Source organism: Acyrthosiphon pisum, chromosome A1 (assembly GCF_005508785.2).
Source record: "Acyrthosiphon pisum isolate AL4f chromosome A1, pea_aphid_22Mar2018_4r6ur, whole genome shotgun sequence".
Lineage (NCBI taxonomy): Eukaryota > Metazoa > Arthropoda > Insecta > Hemiptera > Aphididae > Acyrthosiphon > Acyrthosiphon pisum.
The window spans coordinates 72,667,948-72,674,611 of NC_042494.1; positions in this window are offsets into that span (position 1 = coordinate 72,667,948).

The window sequence follows — 6,664 nt, forward strand, 5'->3', positions numbered from 1 at the left end:
GATGTAATGTCTTCTATGGATAAAAATACATTATTATTTTTATGTATCAAATATATAAGATAAAAAACTAACAAGTTACAAGTTAAAAGTTACAACCAATCAAAATTCGAATTTCGAATGAATAAAAAATAAAAATTATTCGATTAACTAAACTATTGAATGAAAAATTGAAAACATTGAAAACTATTCGATAAACTAATTTATTATAAACTTTCGAAATAAATAAACATTCGATAAAACTATTCGATAAAACTATTCGATAGACTATTCGAATGAAAACTATTCGATAAGCTATTCGAATGAAAACTATTCGATAAACTATTGGAATGACAACTATTCGATAAAACTATTCGATTAACTATTCGAATGAAAACTATTCGATAAAACTATTCGATAAACTATTCGAATAAAAACTATTTGATAAACTATTCGAATAGTTTTAAAGCTATCGAATACATGGTGACTATTCGAATGTTCGATAGTTATGGAATTACTATCGAATAGTTCGAATAGTGAACTACTATCGAATAGTTCGATAGTGACTATTCGATAGTTCCCATCACTAGAAACTACGGTTCCTTTATGAAGTGGATGTCGCCCTATGTCACACAATATTTTTTGTAAATTGTTTTAAAGTATATAAACAAATTTAATTGAGTCAGGATCCATAAAATTTAATTATATCTTTATGTGTATCTTTTGAATTCAGATCAATCAGTCCTGACTCATCATGATATCAAATTATTTAAAACATTTCATAGGTATTTGGCTTTGGCTAACTACAATATTACATTTTAAACTCATCTATTAGCATTTACAAATTATTTACACAAAATGATAAAATAACACAACAAACCAGAATACAAACACTATTTAACACTAATTAACACAGAAAACATAAATTAATAATTAAAAATTATACTTTAACAAATATTTATTTGTTTTTATAATATGAGAATCATGAGGAGCTGATCTCCGTCTTATTAAGCTCATGGGGGCTTCAGCCTTCAAGGCTCAACCCGGCGTACATTTCGTTAAAAATCTGGAGGGGGATATAAATATAAATTAACATATAGTCCGTAGGTACTGTAACAATTATAAATATAAATATGTTACATGACACCTATATATATATATATTATAATACGAACTCTACCATATGTACGACTAACTGCTGACCTATACATATTAGAAAACACACATAATTGTAAGGCCTATGGCTAACACACACAATGTATTAGTAAGTCAGTTCACTGTGCACCTTCAACTTTATCACACAATACGATTACTGGACTCCGTAGGACTACGATACAGTCATATAGTATAATAGAACCCTAGTTGATATATTTGTGAGTATTAGTATTTGTAATTGATTAATAAATAATAAACCATCATTATAACTGAAATAGAATCCTAGTAATTCAAATATAGTTAAGATCCTGATATCTATATATATTTGCCCCTGGCTACGGTATTTATGTCCATAGGATCCATACGATTCTCCCTGGATATCTTATATTTAACTGGTCGTTCCCCTGACCACGTTACAGTACCCATTAACATATTAATTTATTATGTTTACAAAGTTGCGAGGTTAAGTTAGAAAATACTTTGTGGGGGGCTTCATGTGGTTTTAGGAGCGTTAAGCCCCCTAAGCCCCCCCCAATTTACAAATATCAATGCTAGAGTTCTCAGATCGTTTTCGGCCTCTTTTAATTTTGGGCAGTTTAATCGGATCCTTTCTCAAGTCTGCATTTTTTTTGTTTTGTGCCTCTTTTAATTTTCGGTAGTTTGCTCAGATCCTTGCTTAGATCTGCATTCTCTCTTTTTGTGCCTCGTTCAATTTTGATCATATTTCTCAGATGCTTGCTCATAATTCAGATCCTCCCTCATTTCCTTGCACAGATCCTTACCAGATCTGCATTTCTCATTTGGGGCCTCTTTTATTTTGAGCAGATTGCTATTTGCTAGTAGTAATACTTGTTACTACTGTACAGCAGAGCGACACACACTTGCCCACTTTTTTAAATTATTTTTTCTTGTGGTCTGTGTAAATACTAAACGATAAGTATTCATAATAAAGATTTAATTTTATATCAGTTCCGCACCGGCAGCCGTCCGATACACACGTACATTATCATCGTTGCGACCCGCGCCTTGTGCTTAACAAACAACGTGCTCAATATATTCATGTTCGCTAAATTAATTAATCTTTGGTGACTAAATCCTTTCGATACACAATTAAAAAACATTACTTTTACCTTTTCTTCCACGCGTTCGTTCCAGATTTGAATCGAATTCGGATGCATATTACTTTCTGTAGCGCTAAATTAATTATTTGTATAATATACAATAGTCAATTGTCCAGTTACGCAACACACCGACTGGTGTCGTCTTATCTGCGGCCCGTCGCTGACGGCCGATAATTACAATCTAATTACCTTCTATTCACTAGAATGTTATCGCTTACGAACAAAAATAATATCAATTCTACGTCGCAGAAAAACAAACACGCAAATTCAAAACACAATGTAAATACAAATACAATCGCGACTAATCAAAAGACGTCATCGACCAATTCTACCTCAATGACTAACTGGTCGACTCAAAAAAAAAGAAATCACTCCAATTCCTCTTACTCGAATTCTAAACCACCAACATCTCCGCAAGATCACTCACACACACCCAAAAATAAAAATAAACTTTTCGTCACAAAAAATCGTTACGAAGTACTCAGTCAAACAGAGCAACCACCTGAAACATCCATGGATTCAGTACCAAGCCCAGAAATTGAACCAGAAGTTATAGCCAACCCCCCTCCTCCTATATTCATCAAAGATGTAGATGATTTCCCAGCGCTGTGCACAGCGCTAATCGAACTGATAGGCGTAGACAACTTTCACTGCAAATCAACGACAGACCGACTTAAAGTACAAACAGCAAATCCTGAGTCTTACAGGAAACTAGTACACTTCCTTAGGGAAGAAAAGGCCGAATTCCACACTTACCAGCTAAGCGAGGACAAATCAACACGTGTAGTAATTCGTAACTTACACCCATCTACCCCTACCGATCTAATAAAAGCCAAACTAGAAATGCGATTGTTTGAGGTCAGGCAAGTTACCCAAGTTCTTCACAGACTCAATATAAACCAACTACCTCTATTCTTCGTTGACCTTGAACATACAATTCACTCAAATGAAATCTTCCAGCTTACTTCCATCCTACACACCAAAATCAAAGTTGAAGACCCGTATAAAATCAAAGCTATCTCTCAGTGTGCAAACTTCCAAGCCTACGGACACACCAAGGCGTACTGTGGTTACTCGCTACGCTGCGTACGTTGTGGAAATGATCACCCTTCATCTTCGTGTCAAAAAACCCGCGACGAACCTCCATGCTGTGCTCTCTGCCAAGAGAGCCATCCTGCCAACTACAAAGGCTGCTCAGTATATAAAGAACTACAGTACCGTAAGAAATCCAGCTCAAATAACAACAAATTTATTTTTGATAACAAACACCCTAGTCTTACCTTGTAAAAGATAGTCATCCATCAGAACACATTAACTCAGTCCCTCCTACAGCTCCTCCCCATACTTATGCCCAGGTAGCCTCTAATCAATCCTCACGCCCTAATACCACTCAAACAACTCAAGATACCTCACCATCTGCAGAAACAAATCTATCTCATCTAATGTCAAGTTTCTTAAACGATTTCAAAACTCTAATAAATCCGTTAATTTCACTACTCACCACAGTAATTTCCAGTCTACTCGACAAATCCAAATAACTTCTTCAGCCACAAATAACTCACTCTTAATTTTACAGTTTAATGCAAACGGCCTGAAAAACCACTCAAATGAACTCCAAACTGTACTCCACAATAGAAGAATAGACATAGCCAAGGCTGGGCAAGTTAACTATTTTTTTTAACTCGTTAAGTTAAGTTAATTTGGAAAAATGTAAGTTAAGTTTAAAGTTAAAAGTTACTTTCCTTTTTTATTTAACTTGTTAAAGTTACAAGATAGTTGAAAAAAATAAGTAACTTAACTTAGTTAAAAATAATTTACTTTTTTTTTTTCATGTAAAACTTATAATTACACCATTTACACCTCATGTTAAAGATCTACAAATAACATAATATTGTAATGTAGGTCTTTATATCTTAAAAAAATGTATTTTGTTGTAAGTACTTATATATTATGAAATCCAACAAAATAATTAAATTATTTGTATATTTTATTTTTTTACCTAAAAGTTTTCCAAAGTGATGGTAAAACTTTTAAATTTTACTTTGTTATTACCAACTATGAACTAAATATTAATAATCAAATTAATTATAAAAGTATATAATTTAACGTGATTATAAAATGAATAACGAGTTAAGTTATAAGTTACTTTAAAAAAAAAGTAATTCGTTAAGATAGAAGTTACTTCTTAAAAAAAAGTAACTCGTTAAGTAACTTAGTTAAAAGTAACTTAACTTTTTAACTTAACTTTAACTTTTTAACTCGTTAATGCCCAGCCTTGGACATAGCAATTATAACTGAAACCCATTTTACTAAATACTCATATATATTCATCCCTGGATATAAACTAATAAAAACCAATCATCCTGACAACACTGCACATGGTGGATTCGCCATTCTAATCAAAACCTCCTTATATTATCAGCTTCTTCCTAATTATAGTTACGATCATATCCAATCTTGCTCAATTTGAATTAAATTGAACAAAATCCCAATCACTATAGGCGCATTCTACTCCCCCCCATCGACACAAAATAACTAGAGCAATACTTAACGATTATTTTAGCACAATTAAAACTAATTTCATTATCGGTGGCGATTACAACGCCAAACATCAGAGCTGGGGTTGCCGCGTCAACAACCCTCGTGGTATTGTTCTTTACAATCTTACAAACAAAAGGCATATCAATGTTCTTGCCCCCCCCCCGGGTCCTACATATTGGCCAACCGCGCCAAATAAGAACCCTGACATCCTTGACATTTTTGCTGCCAAAATTCCCAGCAACTTACATTGTTCCACTGCCAATATTCTCGATCTAAACTCTGACCACTCTTCAGTCCTACTCACTATCTCAGCCACTCCGTTAACACGTGCTGATCCACCTAAACTGTTCACCAACCAAACTAATCATAAAAAATTCCACGACATAATAAATGAAAAAATCGATCTAAAAACTAAATTAAAGACAACCTCAGATATTGACGAAGCTGTCAACAATTTAACAACACTCATATAACAGGCCGCGTGGACTGCCACAAAACCCGATAAAACCATTAGCTCAATCAAAAATAACTCAAATTCTAACTACTTCTTACTTCCGGAAGAAATTAGAAGTTTAATTACTGAAAAACGCAGGGCAAGAGCAACTTATCAACTCTCCCGTCTTCCATCACACAAATCCACCTACAACAAACTAGCAAATTCTCTGAAAAAAATCCTTGCTAAACATAAAGCCAATAGCCTTGAAAAAAAACTACATCAACTCTCAGCTGCAGATGGTAGCCTTTGGAACGAAACCAAACAACTTCTAAAATTATAAGTACTATAAGTGAAAATTAAAATTCAAGCAAATACAAAGTTAACAATGGTATTAAAAAATTAAATAATATCCTGCAAACGTACATTACATTCCTATTTGAAATTATATATATAGGTATATTAGGTATCATTTTTAATTGACGAAGTTAAATAAAGATTATATATTATAGCTTTAAAAAAGTACAACTTTAACTCACACTATTGTATCACAGAATATATAAATGATTATATTCTTAAACTCACAAAAAAATAAATCATTGTAATTATAGATATTATAAAATGTACCTACTTAAGTAAATAGTAAATTGAATGAAAAATAATCTAATGACTATAACCTTTTAAAGCCTAAATAATCATTACAGTAATGAAAAGTTATATTTAAATACTGATTAATATTAAATGTTGAAAATAATTTACTTTAGTGATTACTGTTAGGTAGGTAGTTAACAGTTTACATTGTTTTAGGGGAAAATTATCTTGATACATTTGTTTAAGTTTGTTTACCTTAATGATCTGAATGATTTAAGTATAAATTACAAAATTGTTTGTACAATAATAGACTACCTACCAATTATTTAGTAACACTGCTCTACACTACAATTATTTTCATATTATATTAACTTTTTATTTTCAATATTTTTAAACTAATAAACTGTGAGGTCAACCAAAAAATTCTAATCAATTTCTTTTGCTTAATTTTGTTCAAGATTTTTTTTAAGAGAACTACATTAACTGTACTTACTTTTGTGGATAATTTAATTCAAAACTGACAATCCAATTTGTATTTGATATTGAACTTAACAAACTCACCCATTCAATTGCATTTTCCATATCAATAAGTTCGCTCCAATAATAATATTTTGTTTTTCTAAGTCTGACTTTGACCAATCAATTTCACATATGAAATGTTCATTCATTTGTCTTCTTATGTTTTCAAATAAATACGTTTTTAATTAAATAGAAATAACAATTAATAACGAAAAATATATATTATTATATAATTTATAAAAATAATCAAACGCCCGCCATTTAAATGAAAAACGATAATAATTAAATGTTGGCGCGAAATTCAAATAGCGCGCTGGGGCTATAGAGG